The sequence below is a fragment of the Bos javanicus genome, chromosome 3, assembly GCF_032452875.1.
Source record: "Bos javanicus breed banteng chromosome 3, ARS-OSU_banteng_1.0, whole genome shotgun sequence".
NCBI lineage: Eukaryota > Metazoa > Chordata > Mammalia > Artiodactyla > Bovidae > Bos > Bos javanicus.
Genome location: NC_083870.1, coordinates 112,719,318 through 112,744,777, shown reverse-complemented (window position 1 = coordinate 112,744,777; position 25,460 = coordinate 112,719,318). Strand labels below are relative to the sequence as shown.

Below are 25,460 nucleotides of genomic sequence, written 5' to 3'. Positions count from 1 at the left end.
TTCTTAAAGACCTCTCCTTATCTATCTCACAGCTTTTGCCACAACTCTCCCCACTGTTTCCTTAGCACTTTACACTCTGGTGATTCTTTAAAAAATTATCTTGGACCATTAAGTGAAAATAATCCACTAATCAATTTCACGAGTCATCTTTCAAGAGCAATTTTAAGATATCAGAACTTAAGGTGAAATGTCAGACAGGAAGGACAAATACTGTATATTACTTATATGTGGAATCTTTAACAAGCCAAACTCACAGTAAAGTGGTGGTTACCAGGGACTGAAGGGTGGGAGACATGGTAAGAAACTGGTCAAAGGTAAAAACTACAGCTTTAAGATTAACAAGTTCTGGGGATCCAAGGTACAGCATGGTGATTACAGCTAATAATACTGTAGTATACATATGGAAGTTGCTAAGAGTAGACCCTAAATATTCTCACACACACAAAATATAAGAAAAGGTAATTATGTGATAGGAAGGAGATGTATGCTATGGTGATAATCATTTTGCAATATACACTGAAAAATTAATCAAATCAACACATGAACACCTTAAACCAAGACAATGTTATGTCAATCACATCTCAATAAAGCTGAAAAAAAGAATATGAGTTTAGAAAACAGAAAATACTATAAATATTGTAAACATATGATAAATATCTGCAAGATTTATCACATCACCCTGATTGTTCTTTAAAAGATCTAAAACCAATAAACTACATACTGATCTAAAACACAGAAAGGGCAAAGTAAAAATGTGCTAACGTCCATATTCAACTATTTATCTGCCCTCTTCCTGGAAGGTATTTCTGATGGTTGGATGGCATCATGGACTCAATGGACATGACTCTAAGCAAACTCCAGGAGACAGCAAAGGACAGGGAAGCCTGGCATACTGCAGTCCATGAGATCACAAAGAGTCGGACAAGACTTAGCAAATGAACAACAACAAATGCCAACCACGTGGGTTCCAGGGAGAGTTCCGTATTCTTACTTGACCCTGATAACCTCTCCCTGGTCAGATAAGCGTGCACATCAGACTCAAATGAGATCAACTTAGTGCTCTCACCACCTCACAAGCAACTGATGATTCCAAAACAACATAAGGCATACGGCTTTTACTTTAAACTCTCTGAAACTGGAATGCACCTTAATGAGCGCCATGCTACAACTGCTACTGGCCCACAATGGAAGTTGTATCACAGTTGTCATTGTGTGCACAAGGATAAAACCTGGTCAGAGCTGCTCATTATTGTCATCTTCTCGATTGTGTTGTTCCTAATAGCTGATTTTAAGGGCTGTTTACAATGCCTTCAAGAAGATTATGCTGTAATTCTAAATTGAAACATGTTGTGTATCAAAAAAGAAAGCAAATAAAGCCATGGGATAGTAGTGAAGTAACTCTCCATCACTGGAGGAATGACTGCAACTGTTTTACAGAACTTGAGAAAGGGAAAAAAAACACATAAAAAAGATAAGCTTGTGGTTCGTTCGTTAGACTTGACACTGCACAATCCACAAGGCCACACGCAGCAGCCCTGAAGTATTAATATTTAAGGGGAAAAAATTAAACAGCTTAGAACGCTTTTAAGAACTACACAAGCACCAAATTGCTGCATTTCAAAATGACGAAAGAATAACGGAGCACTCTCTTAAGAAATGTTTCATCACCAATACCCTTAATGTTACCTGACACTACAAAGGTGGGGAGAGTGAGGAGGAAGGAAACTTCTACAATTCTAAGTTCTGCATAATTTATAAAAGTCATATAATGTGCAGAAGCTGAAGAATATCTAATCAGAAGCTGAAGTATACCTCACAATTGATTTTACTTCTATTTTCCTTTTAACATATGTACAAAGTATATACTGCCTGATGAAAATGTTAAACTTATTTGCTAAGTAAGTTGAAAAGAATTTTTTTTAAACTGTAAAATAAAAATTCTAATTAAAGAAGTATGCCATCAGTTTACTCTGCAGTATGATTTCCTTCTTAGTAATACATAAATGAAGAATCTCACAAGTGATGAATACTAGACTCAATTAAATTATGGTATATCCCTACTGAAATCACTTGTCAAGGGAGTGATAATGACCAGACATCCGGTAAGGTACCACTGTGAATTAAGACAAGTGTCCTCCTTACAAAAGGCAGAGCAACCAGAGAACAAATTGCCAACAACCAGTGGATCACACAGAAAGCAAGGCAATTCCAGAAAAACATCTACTTCTGCTTCACTGACTACACAAAAGCCTTTGACTGTGTGGATCACAACAAACTGTGGAAAATTCTTAGACAGAAATACCAGACCACTTTACCTGCCTCCTGAGAAACCCGTATGAAGGGCATGAAGCAACAGTTAGAACTGGACATGAAGCAACAGTCAGAACTGGACATGGAACAACAGACTGGTTCCAAATTGAGAAAGCAGTACAGCAGGATATTTGTGAAAATACTAAAATCATTCTTAAGAGATTTAATACGCTTTTACCCTTTAAATTACTACCACAAGCCTACACAGGTCCTGGAAATACAAACTCCAGGACTGTCATTACCACATAGAGGCTGTGCTGTACAGGCAATGGTCTTGAGTTACAGAAGCCCTGGATTCACGAAACACCTGAAGAACATCAACCAAGGACATCCTTTCCCTATCCTCAGTCATTCATTCCACCTACAAACTTTCAGGAAGAGTCAAAATACCATATAGCAGAAACACTGAAAGCTCAGAAGTTTCTTTAATGCCTTGAGCTGGGAGCCTCACTACCTTTATAATGCAGGTTTCCATAAGATTATGCCCTATGGTAGTTTTCTGGAGAACTCTTATGAACCTAAGACAGTAATCCAAACAATTCAATTATCAACTAAAGAGACCTACATTCCTTAGAATAGTGTTCTGCTCATTCTCCTTTATGAATTAAAGCAGGAAATCTAAAAGTTATGACTGTTGAAGAAATCTAATTTAAGGTACTATAGCTTCTAATTCTGAATTCCCCACCCCAGACTGCTCCTTCCAAATCAAATTAAATGAGCCCAGTTCTAATAGATTTATTTCTATGTACTGGATTGTCTGACACAATGTCTCTGAATTATAAATTATTTGGAATGGAAAGTGGGACTTATTTCTCAACTGCCATTTCTAAGCATGCAGTGAAGTATCAAAACGAGTATAAGCTTTGCCACCATTTAAATCCCACTAAGCTACATGTTGTCAACTCAAACCCCCAGGAGACTTGTGATCTTTAGAAAACAGCTGATTTTTATAGCAAATTGGGTCCTGAACCAGACTCTGTAGGCTGTGCCCCCACCATGCTCTTCTGCCTCTTTAGATAGTCTTATTCTTGAAACTATTTCCTTCCTTGTCCTCCACGACCAGCCCTTTACAGATACATTCCCCCATCTTTACTCCTTTCCAATTTAGTCACCGTTCCCCAAGTTTATCTCCTAACTTCCCTCAGTGTACCCACGGATCCTTTAACTATAAATTCTGTTTAGATATTGTTTGGAATCTTATTTACAATGGTCCTCTCCACTAGTGCTTCAGGTAGAACTCTGCCAACTAAATTATGGGGAATTTAAAATAGGGGCTCAGACAGTAAAGAATCTGCCTGCAATGGGGGAGGCCCGGGTTCGACCCCTGGGTCAGGAAGATCCCTGGAGAAGGAAATGGCTACCCACTTAAGTATTCTCGCCCGAAGCATTCCAAGGACAGAGGAGCCTGGTGGGCTACAGTCCATGGAGTCACAAAGAGGTGGACACAACTAACATTTTCATTTTCACCTTGATATAGCAGATACAAGAAGTGAGGGTGTTATTACAGCAAGAGCAATGAAGATTCTCCCACAAATTCCACCCCTGCTGTGAATTACAGATTTTTTTTCTCCCATGACCTCTGTGGCATTTCCAGCAGCCTGCTCCTCTTGGATATCTAATCAACAACTGATCAAGGTATCACTGTTTTGGGGCTTTCCAGGTGGCACAGGTGGTAAAGAACCCTCCTGCCAATGCAGGAGACCAAGACACAGGTTTGATCCCTGGGTAAGGAAGACCCCCTGGACGAGGGCATGACAACCCACAGCAATATTCTTACCTGGAGAATACCATGGACAGAGGAGCCTGGCAGACTACAGTCCATGGGGTCGCAAAGAGCTGGATACAACTGGGTGACTAACACACCACTGTTTTCAGTTCACTAGTCAGTCAGGCTCAAAAGCCTAGAATCATCTGAAACTCCCTCCTCTTCTCTGTCCCTCATATGTAATCATTTGGCCTGAAATTTGGTCAATTTCCCTTCAAGATTCCACCTGCATTCTTTCATTATAGCCGAACTTTTGTTAACCCATGTCTGGATTACTACAATAAAATGTCTAATCTGCTCCCTTGACTCGGCCTCTGATTACATCCAACAAGATCAATCTTTCTAAACCCTGTGTGTATGGTCAAAACTCCTCGTATTTTCAGGTTTCCATCAATCTGACAATCTATACCTTCTCAACTCAACCTTTCACTGTTTCACCTCCAAACTCAAAGCCAAATGATAACTTTCAACTCTCTATTGCATTCTCCTTCTTCTGTGGTTCAGGCTCATGCCACCCCCTTACCCTAGAAGGCCCACCCTCACATCCTCCTTCCTTTACAGTGGCTTATACAAAACCAAGGATACATTCAAATAAACACGCCATAAAATATTCCCCAAAGGAGAAGAAGGAAAATCTGAACAAAGGATGCAAAAATGGAATGGAATCTATAGCATGTAATACTGGGGGTGGGGTGCTTTTTGAAACTGTATAGAAAACCTTGAAAGGAAAGAAGAAATGGAAAAGAAGTTTGGGAGGAAGGACACGCCATTTTAGACAAAACGAATGTGAGGAGCCATCCTAAATAATATACATCTACATCTTGAACTCCAGTGTGGAGTCATAATGAGACAGAGATTGGGAAGCAAATCTACAGACTTGTATCCAAATATTGCATAAAACTATCCCAAAGAAGAGGTCTAGAAGGGAAAGGACAAAGTCTCCCCACACACCATGCACGAGGATACAGGAAGGAGAAAAGACCATCAGTGAGGCATCCTTAGCCCTGACCTTTCACCTGAAGGCAAGTTCACGGACTCTAGCTTCTTCCACTTTCACTTTATCTAAAGCAGAAAGGAAAAACAACGAGGTTCTTTGGGGAGATTATCTAATTATCCATCCATTAGCTCAATAAGGCTAAAAATTAAAGTGCAGTTTGAAAAAGCATGGCTGTATCACAGAAGTTCTCGTATTTTATGTCTTAAGAGCAATGGAAGGCTATGAAAAGATTTGGGCCAGAAAGTGTCCACGATGAAATTCACACTTTAGAAAGATCATTCAGGATGCCAGGAGGAAATAAACCAGCAAGAGTTAAGAGAAAGGAGAGGTATCAGTAATCCAACAGATAGCATGGATCTACATACCAGGAGAGCAGAGAGAGAAGTGACAATAATAACTATACTCACTGATATGAAAAAAATGTCAACAATATATTAAGTGCTCAAGACAGGTTACAGGATACAGAGGATATAACTACAATCAACACATCTTAAAATTTATTCTTAGTGGGTACTTACATATGCCCCCAGGTGTAATATTTACTTCTGAATGGTGAAATTATGAGCAATTCTTCTCCTAGTAAGTTACTAATTTGTGTTTAAAATAAAGATAACACTGGCCCAAAATATATATATATATTAATGGAAGAATTCAGAAGTTTCAAATATTGAAGTCAAAAAAGAGACTGGAAAGTCTTCACTGGCTTCCATAATGAAGTCACTGCTGACTTGAAGAGTGCAATTAAAGAAGCATGGTGAGGACAGAGTGAGATTTCAGAGGCTGGGAGGTGAGAAAGGGAAGACTACAAATGCAGTTGACTTTTTCTAGAAGTTAGCTGCGAAAAAGCGAAGAGAAACGAAGCAGAGTAGAAAGAAAATTTCCACTTTCACTTTAGAGGAAAATATCCTAAAGGAAAAGTACTAGTACAATCAAAAAGTGAAGAAACGATTTAGCAAAAATATGATGGAAGTGCAGCTGTGAGAAGACAGGCTGGACAGGGCTTCAAAGAACAAATGGGGGGAAAAAACGCTATGCCTATCCACTTGTGACAAGAGCAAAGTGTGTTCAAATGACTGAAGACATCTGCAAGCTTTTTGTGGGGGAATAGCAAGTTGTGGGAAATTCACATTCGACGGCCTCAATTTTCTCAGGTAAGCAGGCAAATGACAGCAGGTGACAGGGTAAGGACTGAGAAGAATGCAGAGACGGTAGCTGCTGGGATCTACAACAGTATTGTTTATAAAATAAAATTTAGGGATAATTACTAATTTATCCCTGGAGAAGGACACAACAGCCCACTCCAGTATTACTGCCTGGAGAATTCCATGGACAGAAGAGTTTGGCAGGCTATACAGTTCACGGGGTCACAGAGTCGGACACAACTGAAGCGACTTAGTACACAGTTAGTACACATGAGTTTATACAAATATTACAAAGATACTACAGATAATTCCATCAGCTTCCCCTAACATAAACAACTTACATTACCACAGTATACCTGTCATGACTGAGACACCAACATTGGTACAACACTAGTAACTATAACCAGTTTTTCCAACAATGTCCTTGTTCTGTTTCAGCATCTAATCCAGGACACCACACTGCAGTTACCTACAGAAGTTCTGAAGGCCCAGTCAAGATGGAGATGGCACCTACCTGCATGGTCGTGGGCTTCTTTCTCCAACTTAGCCTGAGAGAGAGCTGACAACATGACTGAATCTGGGTTAGGATTTTGTCTCCACAATAAATGGAAGAGTAAGGCCAAGGGAGGGTACTGGCCAAAGTGTGACCGAGGCACAATGAGGAAGAAAGTAAAAACAAGAGTTTACAAATCTGAGATGCTGGTAATGTCAAAAAGCAGGTATAGTAGAAACAGAAAAGAAAGCACTAGAAGAGGCAGGAGGTAAGTCATGGAATCAGGAGCCTGGGAAGACTGGATGGATCATCCCATGGACTCTGAAGTAACCTCAGGATAATGGCAGAGAGAAGAAAGAAGAAAACAAAGGATGATGCCTCAGGGTCCAGATCTGATGATAATAAGGGGAAGAGACAGTTGTACTGTCAGACAGCATGAACGTCAGAGGAAAAGAGCTTTTGCACAAAGGAGGAGGAACAATCACTAAAGTGATTCTAATCTACCACCTAAACCAGAAAATGTCTGTGTAAGGTATTAATAACTACAGACAACAGAAGCACTTTGGGCTTAATGGTCCTCTGACTAAAGAAACAGAACTGGCCTGTGAATGGAAGAGGATGAAGAGCCTGATGCTGCCTGCTGATGCACCTACCACTGGGCAGGAAAATAGCAGTGAGAGAACCTCAGAGGGATAAAGGGAAGGTAAAATGTCAAATTATCAGGGCAAGATGGGCCTCAGTAACCCTAATAATACTGAAAAACATCCTGTGAGCAGTTTAACACACGGAGAAGTAATAAGGCCTCCCTCCCTCCCTCCGGCCCCTCCTCTCCTTTTGCTACTCCAATTCTAGGGATAGGACCTCAGAGAAAGGGCTACCCTTGAATTTTAAACAGAGCTGACTTAAAAACAGCCGAGAGGATATTTCTACATAACCGCTATTTCAGACCTTGCCTATTATTCAAAATTCCTTATAAGTGAATTCAAGTAATATATTTCTTCTGCACTTAATACCAGAAAGTTGACAGTCTTTGATATACTGCATCCTATGCCTGACAATGCATTTAATCTAGCCTTTTTGTCAACTTCTTGAAGACACTAAATCAGCCCTCGCTAGCACTGATTGCTAGTATCTAATTATTTTTCTTTTTTTCTATATATTTTTCTAGCTTTCCTGAACTTCCTCAACTCCTCTTTGGGACCTCATCTATCACTCTGTGTACGTGCAAATATATGCTCAATGGTGAAAAGAGAAGAAATCAACATAGCTCTTTTATATTGTTGGGTCTGCAACAAAGAAAAGAGAGACTCTGGCCTCTTAGCTCTTAACTTTACCATTTTCTCACAACTTCTGGGCACTCACAATCACTATCAACATGAGGAAGCTACAGTTCTACATACTAAGTTCTGTCTGGACAAAGACAAATCAGAAGCCAAAGCAGAATCAAAACCTGGCACAATGGCTCATGTTCTTCTCTGAAAGTGTTCCCCAATACTGCTTCCCAGGAGAAGTCTTGATATATTGATCAGCTACCACTGCCAACAAAGGTTCGTCTAGTCAAGGCTATGGTTTTTCCAGTGGTCATGTATGGATATGAGAATTGGACTGTGAAGAAGGCTGAGTGCCGAAGAATTGATGCTTTTGAACTGTGGTGTTGGAGAAGACTCTTGAGAGTCCCTTGGACTGCAAGGAGATCCAACCAGTCCATTTTGAAGGAGATCAGCCCTGGGATTTCTTTGGAAGGAATGATGCTAAAGCTGAAACTCCAGTACTTTGGCCACCTCATGTGAAGAGTTGACTCATTGGAAAAGACTCTGATGCTGGGAAGGATTGGGAGCAGGAGGAGAAGGGGACGACAGAGGATGAGATGGCTGGATGGCATCACTGACTCGATGGACGTGAGTCTGAGTGAACTCTGGGAGTTGGTGATGGACAGGGAGGCCTGGCGTGCTGCGATTCATGGGGTTGCAAAGAGTCGGACACGACTGAGCGACTGATCTGATCTGATCTGGTCTGATGCTACTAACATATCAAAACACACGCTCCCCCTGAATCTGTCTTTAAAAAATTATCTGATACTGCGTATCTCCCGTATTAATGTAAAAACTGACCAGAAAAAACCTATGGCAAACCTGGGATGAAGTCCAGCCAGTACTGTGCAGAGTCTGTCAAAAGACTAACACAGAATAAACACTAAGAACCTGAATCCGCCTCCATCTTCCCCACCTTCACTTTCCCCAAAGCAGAAAAAAGAACTACTCCCCTAGCACGCTTTAGGTGTACCAAATAATTAGTTGTGTGCCCATTCCAGCAACCAGCTATTCATATCTTAGCCAGACCTGGACTAACACAAGATTAATAACTCCACTTCTGCAAATTAGTTCAACTACTTCAAAAGATAGTTTAGCAGTTATCTATCACATCTAAATAATACATCTATCTGGCGACCCCACAATCCACTGCTAGGCATACACTCAAGGGAAATTTCTACCCAGAGATGAGTATCAGATATGCAGAGTAGCTTTATTCATACCTGACACGTGGCTATCATGTTTACCAACACAAATGTCCATCAACAAGTAAACGAATAAGCAAATATATGGGAGCTTCAAGGTTGGTGAAGACGTGGAAAGGATGGTGCAAAGCACTCTGATCCACCCTTTCCCACACACCTTGCCCTATGCATCCCTGTCACCTGGCTGTTACTGACTTAAGTAACATCACTAATAATGAGATAAACTGGCACCACGTGCCTTCTGATGAGATACACTAACAAGGACACAGTATCACTAATGTTATATTCCTGACAAAAATGCATAAACTAAAATTAATTTTTTAAAAAATCAGATAAGTCCAAACTGACAACACAAAATCAATCTACCATAGTCACCAAAAATACCAATGTCATGAAAGACAAAGGCTGAAGAACCATCCCAGATTAAGGGAGATTAAAGAGACATAAAAACTAAGTGTATAATTCAATCCTGAACCAGCAAAAAAAAAAAAAAAAGCTATAAGATACATTAAAGAGATAATTAGAACAATTTGAATAGGAGATATGGATTAGACAACAGTATTATACTAATGTTACTTTTCTAAGATTTTGAATTTCTTACTGTGATTATGTAGAGGAATGTTCTCATTCTTAGAAAATAACACTGAAATGTCTGGAGGAAAAGAAGCATGAGGTCTGTAACAGACTCTCAAACGGAAGAGAAAAAAACAACAAAAAATTAAAATTATATATACATATATATATTGGAGAAGGCGATGGCACCCCACTCCAGTACTCCTGCCTGGAAAATCCCATGGACGGAGGAGCCTGGTAGGCTGCAGTCCATGGGGTCGCGAAGAGTCAGACACGACTGAGCGACTTCACTTTCACTTTTCACTTTCATGCATTGGAAAGGGAAATGGCAACCCACTCCAGTGTTCTTGCCTGGAGAATCCCAGGGATGGCGGAGCCTGGTGGGCTGCCGTCTATGGGGTCGCACAGAGTCGGACACGACTGAAGCGACTTAGCAGCATCAGCAGCGTGTATATATATATATGTGTGTGTGTGTATATGTACACATGTGTATATATATACACACACACATATATATATATATATACACACACACATGTATATCTGCATATATATGGACTGCATATAGAGTCCCTTGGACTGCAAGGAGATCCAACCAGTCCATTCTAAAGGAGATCAGTCCTGGGTGTTCTTTGGAAGGAATGATGCTAAAGCTGAAACTCCAATACTTTGGCCACCTCATTCAAAGAGTTGACTCACTGGAAAAGACTCTGATGCTGGAAGGGATTGGGGGCAGGAGGAGAAGGGGACGACAGAGGATGAGATGGCTGGATGGCATCACCGACTTGATGGATGTGAGTTTGAGTGAACTCCCGGAGTTGGTGATGGACAGGGAGGCCTGGCGTGCTGCAATTCATGGGGTCGCAAAGAGTCGGACATGACTGAGCGACTGAACTGAACTGATATCTGCATATATGGAGAAAGAAAAAAGAAAATTAGAGGTAAAGCAAATATGCTGTTCAGTCTCTTAGTCATGTATGACTCCTTGTGACCCCACGGAGTGCAGCATGCCAAGCTTTCTGTCCTTCACCATCTCTTGGAGCTTGCTCAAACTCATGTCCATCAAGTTGGTGATGCCATCCAACCATCTCTTACCTTGTCATCCTCTTCTCCTCCTGCTTTGAATCTTTCCCAGCATCAAGGTCTTTGTCAGTGAATCAGCTCTTCGCATCAGGTGGCCAAAGTATTGGAGCTTCAACTTCAGCATCAGTCCTTTCAATGAATTATTCAGAGTTGATTTCCTTCAGGATTGACTGGTTTGATCTCCTTGCTGTCCAAGGGACTCTCAAGAGTCTTCTCCAGCACCACAGTTCAAAAGCATCAATTTTTTGGTGCTCAGACTTCTTTACAATCCAACTCTCACATCCGTACATATGGAATAACTACAGCTTGACTAGACGGAATTTTGTTGGCAAAGTAATGTTTGCTTTTTAATACGCTATCTAGGTTTGTCACAGCTTTTCTTCCAAGGAGCAAGCATTTTTTAATTTCATGGCTGTAGTAAAGGTCTGCAGTGATTCTGGAGACCAAGAAAATAAAGTCTGTCACTGTTTCTATTGTTTCCCCCGCTATTTGCCATGAAGTGATGAGACCAGATGTCATGATCTTCGTTTTTTTGAATGTTGAGTTTTAAGCCAGCTTTTTCACTCTCCTCTTTCACCTTCATCAGTAGGTTCTTTCTTTAGTTCCTGTTCGCTTTCTACCATTAGAGTGGTATCATCTGCACATCTGATCCAGCTTGTGATTCATCCAGCCCAGCATTTCTCATGATGTACTTTGCATGTAAGTTAAATAAGCAGAGTGACAATATACAGCCTTGACGTACTCCTTTCCCAGTTTTGTTACATGCCTGGTTCTAACTCTTGCTTCTTGACCTGCATACAGGTTTCTCAGAAGGCAGGTAAGGTAGTTTGGTATTCCCATCTCTACAAGAATTTTACAGTTTTATCATCAGGAAATGTTAAAAATGGTGACCAAATTGGGTGAAGGGCATATGGAAAGTTTAAGTAATTTTTTGCAACTTTTCTGTACTTCTGTTTGAAATTATTTCAAAAAAAGTTTTTTTTTTAATTGTATATATTTACACAACAAAATACTGACCAAGAAGAAATTAATTGATACCTGCAACATATTGCATGAATTATCATTCACTGTGTCCAGCAAAAGGAGCCAGCCGCCAAAGAATATACACTGTCACATTCCTTTTATGATGTTCAACAGGTAAAATAATCAGTTCTGACAGATGTCTGAACTCTGTTCACCATGGAAGCAGGGACTACTTCCTGGGAAGGACAAGAGGAGATCTTTTGGGGTGCTGGAAATGCTCACTATCTTGATTTAGCTAGTGACTACAGAACTCATACATTATGTAAAAAATTTTCCAACTATGCACTTCAGATTTGTGCACATATTTATATTTTATATCTCAATTTTAAAAAGGTTACAATAAACCATAAACGGTTTAGCTAAGGGGGGAAATAGTACAAGTAAAATATTTTAATGGCCATGAAGCAAAACTATTTTAAAGGCAAATTTTCTGATAATACTAAATTCACTCCCTACTTAAATTTCTGTAATTAAAAAGATCTTATACCACTATCTTGATAACATAATCTATAAATATATCAACTTTTAAGACTATAAACAAGTCCACATTCAAATGAAGCAAGACTCAGGCACTAGGCTAAAATAATTCATTTTTTCAAACTTTAGAAAAAAGCTAAGTAAAAATATGAAGAGGTTCAAACATGAGAGAGGAACCACACTTACCACATCACTTATAAAAGACTGAAAATCTCATAAAAAGCAGCACACTCCCTCAACATAATACAGGTACAATAACTCTGCACACAGAGTCTAACTATGCACACAGTCACCCCTCAGTACCGAGGGGGACTGGTCCCAAGACCCCATCTGATACCAAAGCTCAGGGACACACAAATCCTTTACACTCTACCCTCCACATCCAAGAACATGGAGCCCATGGATACACAGGGCTAACTGTCTTAAAAAAGAGAATAAATAAAGACATGCTCATGAGGTGGGATTAATAATAGTTTTTCTGTTTTCATGATTTGCAGCAATATTCTTCAATTACTTTTACAGCAAAGTACATTTTAAGTCCCACAAAAAGTGTCTGCCTTGCCTGTTTGAAACACTTTTACAATCCCAACATTAATGTCAAAGAAAGTTTATTTCTTTTCAACATTAACTCCTTTAAAAAAATAATGTTAAGGTGCAAAAATAAAAGGAAAAATTCACCTATTAGAGCAAAAAGCACATTTTCCTTCTGCACCCACCTGTATGACAATACCAACTCTCTTCATTTTTAAACATGCAAATTTTTAAAATAATTCTTAAAATACGATCTGTTTACACATCTACTAATGACAAAAATTCATGAAGCAAAATTAGGCTTCACTACTAAACATTTATCGTAAAGAACAAAGGACTCCTTCCCCAACTCCCCAGGAAATCATCATAAGTCAAAACTGTCTATATCTCTCTGTATCACACATTATTGTATGAAATTTCATAAAAATACTATTTATTTCTATGTTAATTATACTTTTTATGACATGTCTTCAAAAATAGTATAGATGCTGTTGGCGTCTCTCCTCATCCTCAAAAGAACTTAAATTTCAATTTACAGCACAAAAATGAACACTGCAATCCAGCAAGATCTGAATCACTACCTACTGCCATGAAACTAAGGTCAGCTTTATTCCTAACAGCTTCAAAGCAAGATAAATGGATAAACAAATACTGTAATAAACATACCTTGGAATAGTCTCATCAGTTAAAAGAAAAAAAAACCTAATTACTGACACACGCAACAACATGGACGTATCACAAACATTACACTAAGCAAAAGAAGTCAGAACCAAAAAGAACACATGTGCGATAATTCCATTTACATAAAACTGGCAGAAGAGGCAAAATTATCTATAGTCACAGAAAATAAATCAGTGGTGGGAGAAGGGAAAGGACTGCAAAAAAGCAGGGGTAAAGTTCTGGGGCTGATGAAAATGTTACATATCTTGATTGTCGTTATGGTTACAGAAATAAATACACTTCCCAAAACTTATCAAGATGTATACTCAGCATGAGTATACTTAAAATGAAGGCATTTTATTGACTATAAATTAAACCTCAAGAAGTTAATTTTGAAAAACACTAAGCTTACTAAAAGTAGACTGCCTCCTCAGAAAGCAACGCATTACAAGACTAACATTTTATATTTCCTTTATGTTAAACTGCCTTTCTTTACATCTATTAAAAAAGATGTTAAATAAAGTTTTGGATAATATTCAAAACTGAGAAACACTGTTGAGAACTGTGCCTTCTTATACAGTTCCCATTAACCACATGTAGCTAAATCAATTAAAATTTAAAATCTAGTTCCTCCAAGAGGGAGAGTAATTTTACAGTAGTCAAACCTAACAAAGTACAAGTCAACCAAGTATCAAAGTCAGTATTAACAGTAATAAATCATGTTGACAGTATATGCTCTTGATATGATGTGATGAAATGGCACTTTACTTCTGTGGTCTTCCTCCCAAAAACCCATGACCCATAACCAGGAGAAAATCATTAGACAAATTACAGTATCTACTTGGAAGAAGCATTCTACGAAATACTTAACCAGCACTCCTCAAAACTGTCAAGACTGTTAACAACAGGGAAGTATGAGAAACTAACACAGCCAAGGGGCGCCTATGGACTGGATACGTGACTAAACGTAATGTGGTATCCTGGACAGGTCCCGAGACAGACAGACAGACTAGGGAAACTAAGGAAATCGAAATAAACCTAGTGAATAAGCAATACCGGCTCCTTAGTTGTAACAAATGCACGACAGTAATGTAAGACGTTAACAATACAAAAACTGGGCGTGGTATACTACGGGAGCTCTCTTGTACAGTATTCTCAATTTCTCTGTGAATCTAAAACTGTTCTTTTTTAACTGGAGTATAACTGCTTTATAATGTTGTGTTTTAGTTTCTGCTGTACAACATAAATCAACTATATGTATACATTATCCCCTCCCTCTTTACAATTATTCTTAAAAATAAGGCCTCCAAGGGAATTCCCTGGCAGTTCAGTGGTCAGGACTCCGAACTTCTACTGCAGGGGGCATAAGTTCAATCCCTGGTCAGGGAACTAAGATCACGCATGATGCACAGCCAAAAAAAAGTTTTTTTAATTAAAAAAGTAAAGCCTACTGAGTTGTTGCAATAAAAAAGGTTTTCTGCGTTTAAAAAAATGCAGGTTCCCTCAGTCACACTAACCACATGTCAAGTGCTCAACAGTCGCATGTGGCTAGTGGTTACAGTACTTGACAGTGCAGATTTACAGAACATTTCTATCACAGCAGAAAATTCAGTTAGACGGTGCTAGTGTAGAAGACTATTTTTAATGGGACAAATACAGAAGAGTATTTTATAACTGCCTACAACTTATGAACAGATCTACATCTACCCAGAATTAAAACCCTCACTAAAATCTAAACATCCTCAATATGTTTATTACAGTTTCTAATTCAAACAATTACTTTTTGAAAACGCTTTTTAAAAAGTCAATGTAACATAAACACTGAAAAATGTTTCACTCCCCAGAGCGCAATTCTCTGAAACTCTTTCAAGATATCCAAGATGTCAAATCTGTTAATTTTAAGATATTCTCTGCACTTTTCACTATGTTGGCACTGCACCAGTCACGGGTAGAACTGTTGACAGCTTTAGCACCATTCAAAGTAACGGCACCAAACTGTGCTAATACTCACCATGTTCTTCACTGCCACGCGCCATATATTCCCGAGAAAGAAAAAAGCCGGGTTTGCTTAACTAAGAATGCCCTTAATAAGGCAGCAAATGCTGCCAATTAATCTTGGTTCCTGTGTACACATCTTTTTAATACTCCTAACGTGATGAAATGAGAAGTATACATGAAGCACTTCTGCTGCACGCCACCGTCTCCAAGAAAGGCACTTAGGTGCCTTTGAGTTACAAGCTCAACTACCTACTTCCGTTCATGAAACATATTGAGCTGAAAGGGCTGACACACAAATAAAACCAACCAGACCTAGGTATATACCAGACACTGTTTTCAAAAATGAACAAGGCCAGATTGTCACTTTAAAGAGAACAACTATTTGCTGCCAATTACAAAACTTAAGCCTTTAAGCAAAAGTTAAGATTTTAGAAAACTTCTATTCACTACCATGAGTTTGACAGGTTTTTCTAGTATTTATACTTTCCAATAAGTAAAGGATTTTCTGATGCGTGTTGATATTAATGAGTGTGGAGCGTTTGATACTGTGTAATATATTCATTTAATGAACGAAATAGACCAATAGATTTTAATGTAATAGAATATAAAAGTGCACTGATATATAGTAATTCAAATTTCACAATGCAACTAACCTTTAAAAACTACTAGCTATCCAATTTTAGTGTAATATCAATGAAAATCTGCAATTACCTGAAAAAGCTCTTAAAATATTCCTCCCTTTTCCAACTACATACATGGCTTCATGAGGATGAATTTCCTTCATATACTTCAACTAATGTAATAAACAGCAATGGACTGAATGCAGAAGCAGCTATGAGAATCCAGCTGCCTTCTACAAAGTAAGACATAAAAAGCGATTTTTAAAAAGGGAAAAGTGTCACTCTTCTCAGCAAATTTTTTAGAAATGTTTTAGAAAACTAATATTTCTCATTAAAAATATACAATGATAACATGTAAAGAAGTTATTGCTATTTTTAAATCAATAAATCATTTTAAATTTCTTAATGTGATAAAGATAGATATAACTGAAAAGCCAAAAGCTCTCTGGGTTCCTCTAATTCTTACAAAGGTAAAGGAGATCTAAAATCAAACAGTTGAGAGCATCTATCTCAGAGAAAGAGGAAAATATAACACAACAAATATATAAATTAACTTAAAACAAACGAACATACACTTGAAAGCCTATCAAGAGAAATAAAACATCCCTGATGACAAGAATACCAAGATCCAAATGGACACTTCAAAAGTATCTCAGGTTAAAAATGTATTTTTCGAAAGACAGAGAAACTTTTCACATTCTGAGGTTTACTTATATGATTTCTTTATTGCCTCTACCACTAGGCTTTAAGACCCACAAGACAGGAGAGTGTTTTGCTCATCACTATGGCTAGCCCAGCACCTGGAACAAAGCAGGTATTCAAATAATTTGTTGGATTGAAAACAAAACAAAAAAGACAAAAGACTTAAAAACAGAACTCACTGAGGTCTCTATTCAAATTAAAAGATGACACTTTTACAATCAAAATTTATATATCTGCATAGTAATAACAATTATACCCACTACCAATCACTGAAAGCCTATTTATCAACACCACATGCCAGGCACTGTATTGCGCATTTTAGACTTTTAATTCCCAAATCACTATGGGATATATTTTCCAGTAAGGAAAACAAGGTTCCAAGAAGTTAGCTTCTTTATCTATAGCTACAAGTAGTAAGCGACAGAAAATTAAACCCACATTTCTGTTTAATGGCCACAAGCTTTTTCTCTGCATACTGACACAGTGTTCAATACTGCTTATAGTTACTTTCTTCCTCCCATTTCCTTGCAATTTTCAGAGTTGTGGAAGTAACTTTTTCTCCTTTCCCCAATCTCCCACTCTGTCCCACTATCACTATCCTCCACTATCCTTCCTTCTTGTCACTCAAGCAATACAGTGAGCCCCTCTGCCCTCTGCTTGAATGCGTACATGCGCAGTGGTGTCGGACTCTTTGAGACCTCATATCCTGTAGCCTGCCAAGCTCCTCTGTCCATGGGATTTCCCAGGAAAGAATATTGGAGTGGGTTGCCATTTTCTTCTCCAGGTGATCTTCCCAACTCAGGGGTTGAATCCATTTCTCCTGCATCTCCTACACTGGCAGGTGGATGTTTTACCACTGAGCTACTGGGGAAGCCCCAAGCCCTGTGGCTGGGGAAGAATACATATTCTCATAGTACACTATCAGAAATTTCATTAACAATAGCAGAACTAATAGATTAAAAAGTGTCAGATTCTAGAACATGAATTAAGGCTCTCTGACCTACCGATCTCGCAAGATGGCTTCATCCAGTCACTCAATTAGCCATGGTTTGGGCAAAAACCATCTCAATTCCTAAGGGGCTAACCATGAAATCCCCTGGATGTAACCATCTCTTTAAGGATTGAACCAAGATTTACCAATTATTAGGTACCAAAACAATACCTCTGACAATTCTGTCAGTCTCTGCAACCAAAGGACCAATACTGAAGAGGCTAGAGCTCCCAAGACTTCCTCGAGGTTCAGAACAACTAGAATAAAAAGAGCCTTGTTCTCAAAGAACACTCTAGGCACAGTATCACCACACAAAAAGCTATTACTGTTACTGTCATTTTCCCCACCTTGTACTTCTGAATAATATATAAATGTTTCTTTTTTCCCCCTTTTGGTGAAAGGAGAATAAAATTAGCAACTAATAAACTAGTCAAGAAAAATTACAATGCCATAAACATGACCATGTTATCTGATAATCTCACCACAAGCCAATCTTTTCCAGAGAGGGCTCCCCAGAGCCTGCGAAAGTTTTACACTTTTTAAGCCTCACAAAGCCCTGAACATGCTTTACCTCAATATCTATATTATAAAGAAAATGAACAATACGAGAAAGGACTCTTCTACCTTAAAAATTAAGTTAGCAGACTTCCCTGGTGGCATAGTGGGTAAGAATTCACCTGCCAATGCAGGGGACAGGGGCTGACCTCCAGTCTGGAAGATTCCACATGCTACAGAGCAACTAAGCCTGTGTGCCAGAATTTCTGAGCCCCTGATCTGGGGCCCAGGAGCCACAACTACTGAAACTGGAGCACCTAGAGCCCACGCTCCCCCAAAGAGAGAAGACAACACAATGAAAAGCCGGAACACCACAACGAACAGCAGCCCCTGCTCTCTGCAACTAGAGAAAGCCCACACAAAGCAACGAAGACCCAGCACAGCCAAAAATAAATAAAGTAGCACCCTAAAAAAATTTTTTTTTAATTTAGCTGCAATCTGCTAAAGAAACCTTGCCTAAAAAAAAAAACACATATCATAGGAAGTCACATTTGTGGTCTGTCACTCCACACATCATTCTCTAACATGTCACTTTTAATAAAAGTAAATAAAAGTAATCCCTATCCTTTTCATCAAAATCTTGATATATTAATTTACTAACAACAAAATCTGAGTAGTAAAAAAATGACTTAAGCAATTAGCTATCACCAAGTACATACATACAAGCTACAAAATAAATAGTACTTCTAAACGCTCCACTAAAAATAAGTTTTTCTTCAATACTTAGCAACTCTAGTATACAAAAACACATAATACAAATTTATGCTGTCTCCCTGATCCTTTCCCAAAAGTGAAAATCCCTGCTACCACTCAAATGTGAATTTAGATTCATATACAGAAGTCCTACCCTTCAAATCCTCTACGGACTTCCTCATATCCAAGTGTTACTTAATACTGTAAAAAGTACACATAAATTAAAATTTATAAAAGCAATCAATGTAAACTAAATAACCACTTTATTTTTCCAAACTAAGCCTCGTATCTGCTTATAGTTATTTATAAAACCTTTATCACACATGATCCTCTGAACCCACAAAATCAAGAAATTTTGTTAAAACATTGCACTTGGAGCCAACTGTTCCAAGAATGGTTGGTTAGACCTACTAGGCCTCATTAACCAAAATATACACATTTATTTTAACTCTTCAGGACATGTAAATTAAAACCACCAAGATAAATACAGGAAAATTTTTGAGGAAAAGGGAAAACATCTAGAAGCTTCTGTGTGATTCTGCATAGAAAAGGCAACATTCCACCTTTTCTGAGACATGCTGCCACTCTTAGCAGTGGGACCTTTCAAGACCTCAACCCCATGGCCATACTAACTAGACCAATGATGGAAATTTGGACCAAGCTCAATCTATCAAAGTTTCCCTCTCAGCAATCTGAAAAGGGGACACTGAGCTATTAACCATTTGGCTAGTGACACTAGAGCCTGAGTTTATATATGTGGCTCCAGGAATGAGGTGGCAATTTTATTTTGTGTTTGCTAAAGCAGAAAAGGCCAGAGTGTGGAAAGACAACTAATGCAAGATACAAAGAGACATGAGATGTACCTACTAGCCGGCAAGGAGAAAAGTGCTCTCTGGACTACTTTGTCTCCTGAATGTGTCCCAGTTCCTAGTTCATGTCCTTCATGAAGTTAAGTGCTCTTGGGTTCCTTAATATACCCTCTTACCTCTCCCCTCAGAGGACTCCTCTTCCTGTCTTATGTCATCGAAAAATCATTATGATACTTTAAGACAAATTCATACCAGGATCAACGCAGAAAATGTATGATTATTCTTATTTATGGTTCATAAGGGATATGAACGGTACCAGAGAAATTGCTTATATTTACTACCTGTAAGTTCAGGAGAAATAATAAGAACAAAAATAACCAGAGCCTTAAAAGCAAAAATTCTCCACATAAAGCCCTCAGTTTTGTGCGTCCCTTCAAAACTCACCTGTTCAAAAGTTCTGCTGGTTCACAGCAGGAAGTTTGAGCAGACTTTGTTCAGGTCCTTTTAACACTGTAAATAATAAAAATATCACAGTAAATGACCCAGCAATCTCTTAGGAAACTTTAAAAACACAACTTTTACTAGGAATATGCTTTGTAAGAAATGGATTCCAAACCTGGTTAAAATATTATAATTACCTGACATGCTTTTCATCCAGAGTCCCTGTCCTAAACTCTAAATAGTCTCTCTCAGTAGCTCTGGAATACGACTGAAAAATGTATTTTTTAAACCAAAGTTCTAAGTGATTCTGATGAAGCTAATAAATGAGCACCACTATAGGGTTTCAGGAAATTATTCCTTGGCATTTTCATTCAAAATTACCAAATATCTGATAGAAAACTGATAGCTAGCAAGATGGCAATACAATATGCATCCTATCAAATAATCAATGAGCCCAAGATGTATGACCACTGCCAAAATGTTCAAGGAGCAAAGCTCCAGGAGTGCCTTCAGCTGCAAAATCAAAACCTTCTTTTAACGCTCTGATGAGACAATATCTTAAACATCCACAAGACAATGATATTTCAAGTGACAAACTGAAACAATAGCTTCAACAGATTTCTTAGCTAAATTCAAATGATGATTTGAAGGCTGCTACTGAAGAGTCAAAAAATAATAATTAAAAATTAAAGTTGACAATTTTACTGTCAAGCAAGAAAGCAACTTGAGAAAGCCATTTTCATCTTTAATTTTGAAAAAAGGCAGCCATGTTACAATGTCCAAAAGGCCATTTAACTTTGTCTACTGCACTCTACATTTTATAAGAGCAAGCAGAAGCAAAAGAGGGGAGAACTAGGTAACAAACCCTTCTCTGGGCCTAACTCAAGAGAACAAGCTCTAGTGTATCTCCTATTTTAGTATAAGTATAAACAAAGTTCAACTTCAAGGAAACTCTGTAGTTAACCAGAAAATATAAAATTGTGTTCCTTACTTAATTGCTTGAGGTGAGGAAGCATATCATACTTTGAAAGTCTTTTTATAAAATTAATTTTGGCTACAGGATAATATTCTTTTGTTTTTCAAATCTCCCCTCTTCTCTCTCAACCTCAAATAAAATTATGGGCAATTCAAGAAAGGTAACATTTTTGTATTCCTGTGTAATTAATCTAGTATATTTCTCAGTCATGTGAGAGCATAAACAAATGGAAAAAATGCAATCTTGGTCAAGAAATAATAGGAGTCTAACTAACTTGTATGTGTTGTATGTCTACTTATATTTTTAAAGACATGCAATTCTTCAGGGCATTAAAAGTGAATGGAAATCCTAAGACCTGATCACCATAAAATCTAGTGGAGGTTAAGGGGAGGAAAAAAAAAAAACACACTTGGGTTCAGAGTTGTAACAACAATGGTCAAGTAATAAGGCAATTCAAACTGCTGAAGAAAAACAGACATTGAACTTGCCTCTAATATACCAGGATTAACACCAACATAGGCTGGAGATTCAACCTAATGAGACTGGTCCCACTATAATCTATAAGAGATAGGATAAAACAGAAAAGTACCAAAAATTTAGTCATTAGAGGCTAACGAAGAACTACAAATGAAGTCAGTCTTCAAAAATGGCACAAATCAAAGATCCTTCAGAAGAGCAAAGATAAATAAGACAGTAATAATATCATCCAAAATGGTTCCCCCAGATAGCAATCACTACCAATAGTGTCATCTTCCAATGTGAAGGTCAAAAAAAAAAGACATATGGAATATTAAAATGCAGAGTCATGAGAGCCAATGAACCCATATGACATCAAAGACATAATCTGGAACTGTCATTTCAAAAACTCACCAAAGGAACAAAAGAGAGAGAGGCAATTTGTAAAAACACTACCTCCTCCTGAGCATCACTATCCCTGAAGCTGTAATTCCTAACGACTCTTGATTTTCATGCAAGCCAAGACAAATTATTTTACATATATGCAACTCACCAACAAAAGCATTTCAAAATCAAAATATTAAATTCCTCAAGTGAATTAAAATGAAAGAAGACATTTGTGAGAGCTCAATAGTAAGAATATGGAGATAAATTGAAAGAAAATCAGGAAAAAAAAAATTTCCAAAAAAAAAGTCTACTAGCATAAAATTACTGAAGAACTAGTCTGAAAGATCAAAGTTGATGAACAAATAACTCAGCACAAAAAGTTTTACACATGTAAGATGCTATAAAAGATACACAAACAAATTAGTGTACCAGTCCCTGAGGAATTTAAAACCAGGCTGGACAACACAGAAGAGGAATTCTTTACCATTAAAAATGTGAATTAAAACACTTCTTCCAGGATATATTTCTTAATGATCTGTGTCTAAATTTCAAAGGAAATTCATTTCTCTACATTTTCAAATAGTCTGAAATATTTCAAAGACCCTCTTTTTAGAAAGCAATTTCTTTTGAAAAATCCTTTTAGGCAGGTCATCATCAATCTCATTTTAAAACTTTTGAGAAAGCTATTTCATGACAATTTCCTGAAATATATGAGCCCCCTCAATTTTTCCAAGTTGGGGCAGGGAAGGGTGTCCTGCTGGGGGGAAAGGGGTGGGCACACTGGCCCAAATTTCCAGATTCTGACTTCCAAGAGTCACAGAGGTGTGGAAAAAGACTCCAGGACAACTGAACAACTCTACTCATCAGGACCGATGAGCTGGCACACTTCTTCTACTAGGTTCCTTGTGATTGTGCCTCTCTGGCTAGACTACCTCCGGACCTTCCCAGCCACACCTGACCAGCTCACTTCAGTTTCTACCACAGGGTCTTTGCCCTCGATTCCTAGCCTGGGGCATTCCTCCTCCATAGAGATAGAGATTAGCTCCATTACCTGTGTTAAGTCTTTCCTCAAATATTGGTTTTTACCCACCAAGGCTTTCCCTGGGCACTCCACCTAAAATGAACCCCTCCCCCAACTCCCTATTATCCATTACCCTGTCTGATTTTTTCCCACATCACTTATCACTACAGTATATCTTACCTAAAAGTATGTATTTACCTGTCTAGGAATGAGGTCCACAGAAACAGGAATTTTTGGTCTGTTTTGCTCCCAGCACCTAATAGTGTTGTACGATCTCAATATTTTTCAAATAAATTAATGCACAAATGACAGAAGGAATGAATGGAAGCACATAGTACCTTCTCCGTCCTCAGTCTCAAAATCCTAAAATGTACATAAAAGGCCAAGTACAGAAAAGGTTCAAAGCCTTTTCTTCGCTAGTGAATCATGACCATTATCTGTGTATTTCCCATTGTTAAATGTCTGTGTGACATTAAGGACCGTGTGACATTTTTCCAGATACATTCCACTTTTTAAACTTTTTTCTAGTGTCTTCTACTGAAGTCAACATTTGTTGGGACAGAAATGTACATGTTCCACTTTGAGCACTACACTAACTAGCTAAACGCATAAAAACATCAAGGAATGAGGCAACATATTTGTGTTCGAAATCAACAAACTCTGACAGGCCAGAGCTGCAAACACTAGGATAAAAGTTAGTGTTCAAAAACGGTGACAATTTTTTTAAATCTAGAAAACCATTAGATTCTAAAAAGGAAATACTATGTAAGGGAAAAATATCTTCCCTGCATACACACGGGGAACAAAACTGCTTGTAATCCAAGGTATAAAACACTGAGTAAGTATAATCCACGGTACACAATACTGGATAAGAAGCTGGTCACTGGTTCCCGGCCTTCCTCAATCTAAGTTAAACTGAAATACTTACCTTTCTTACACAGAAAATAGATGTGCTTAGGTGTTCTTTCAGGGAAAAAAATAATTTTTAAAAAAACAAAAACCCACAGTGCTAGATAAATGCAAAGCAACGTAACTGCTTCCCGAACACGGTCAGACAACCTGCTTCTCTATACCCTCTTCCCTGGTCGCTTGGTTTATGTTTCAGCCAGAAAACTGAAATAATTCTGAGTGTTTTCGTGGGGAACTGCTGTCACTCAAGGCTAATGCCCATTTCAACCTGATGTGAAGGCTCGGGTCCCAAAGCTGCCATGGGTTCTACTCTTCCCGACCTCCGTCCCAGGTTCCGATCATGGCTCCACCTTGGCTTCGGGCCTGGTCCAGACCCAGTCCTCTCGCCGCGGAAGGAGTCTCCCCAGTGCAGATGCTCGGTGAGGCAGGCAGGGGCGCATCTCCCCGAGGCCAGGTGTGGGGAGGAGCGCGAGCAGGAGCAGCTGTCTGGCCGCAGCAGCTGTTACCCCGGGCACCCCGAGGCTGGGCGGGCGGCTGGCCCGGAGGAGCAGGTAGCGGAAAGGCGAGCCCTCTGGCCCTGAGCGAGCCGGCCTGACACTGTCCACCCATCACCCTCCTCCCTTCCTCGGCTCCCCCTGCGATGCCAACGGGCCCGGGAGGAGGGGACTCCCCAGCTCGACGGCAGAGACGCGCTAGGGCCCGGCGTGCCCCCAGCCGTGGAGGCGGCTCCCTCAGGCCCCGCACCTGACCTGTCCGCTCGCTTGACGCCCCAGCCGGCCGAGGCGGCTGCCGGGCGGCCTGGGGGTGTCCATGCGGCTGGCCCGGGTCGGGCTGGAGCGGCGGGGACACCAGAGCGGGCGGCAGGCCCAGGAGAGCCAGGCAGGCTGGCGGAGCCCAGGCCGCGGAACGGAGCCGGGCAAAGGGAGTGAGACCGAGTCGCTGGTTACCTGCGGTCCGGGACAGGGGAGACTCTCGGAACCCGTCAGTCCTCAGCCTCAACAACACAAGATGGCCGACACGTCGCCACGCACGTCACGTGACAGCGCGCTGGCTGCGCCACGCCCCCCGCTCCGCCCCGCCCCGCCCCCCTCCCAGCTCCTCCAGCCTCCCACGACGTCCTTCCTTTCCGCCGCCACCCTCCTGTCTTCTCCGGACACACCCCTACCCGAGCCCCGGATGTCAGGCGGGGGGAGGGCGGGGCCGCGAAAGGGCGCAGGCGCCTTCGAGTCCCTGGGCCAGAGCTCTCCCCGCTTGCCCTTGAGTTGAGTGGAGTTGGTGTCCATAGTTGGATCTGGGCCAGTCGCCATGTGACTCACCGTCGTGTGTGCCCAGT

General features: G+C 39.6%; 1 protein-coding gene across 8 annotated transcripts in view; it reads right to left on the bottom strand.

Moving 5' to 3' along the window:
- The window catches only part of GIGYF2 (GRB10 interacting GYF protein 2), a 129,286-nt gene extending 104,121 nt beyond the window's left edge, over window positions 1-25,165 (bottom strand). For 5 of the 8 annotated variants that reach the window (XM_061412630.1, XM_061412632.1, XM_061412635.1 and 2 more), the window contains exons 1-2: window positions 25,075-25,165; window positions 20,382-20,447 (exon numbers count right to left, since the gene is read on the bottom strand). The gene's annotated coding sequence lies outside the window, so the exon portion shown is untranslated. Of the gene's footprint in view, window positions 1-20,381; window positions 20,448-21,842; window positions 21,913-23,416; window positions 24,144-25,074 lie in introns of those variants that run through there. The other 3 variants (XM_061412629.1, XM_061412633.1, XM_061412631.1) reach the window with 2 other exon arrangements.
- Window positions 25,166-25,460: the final 295 nt, after the last annotated feature.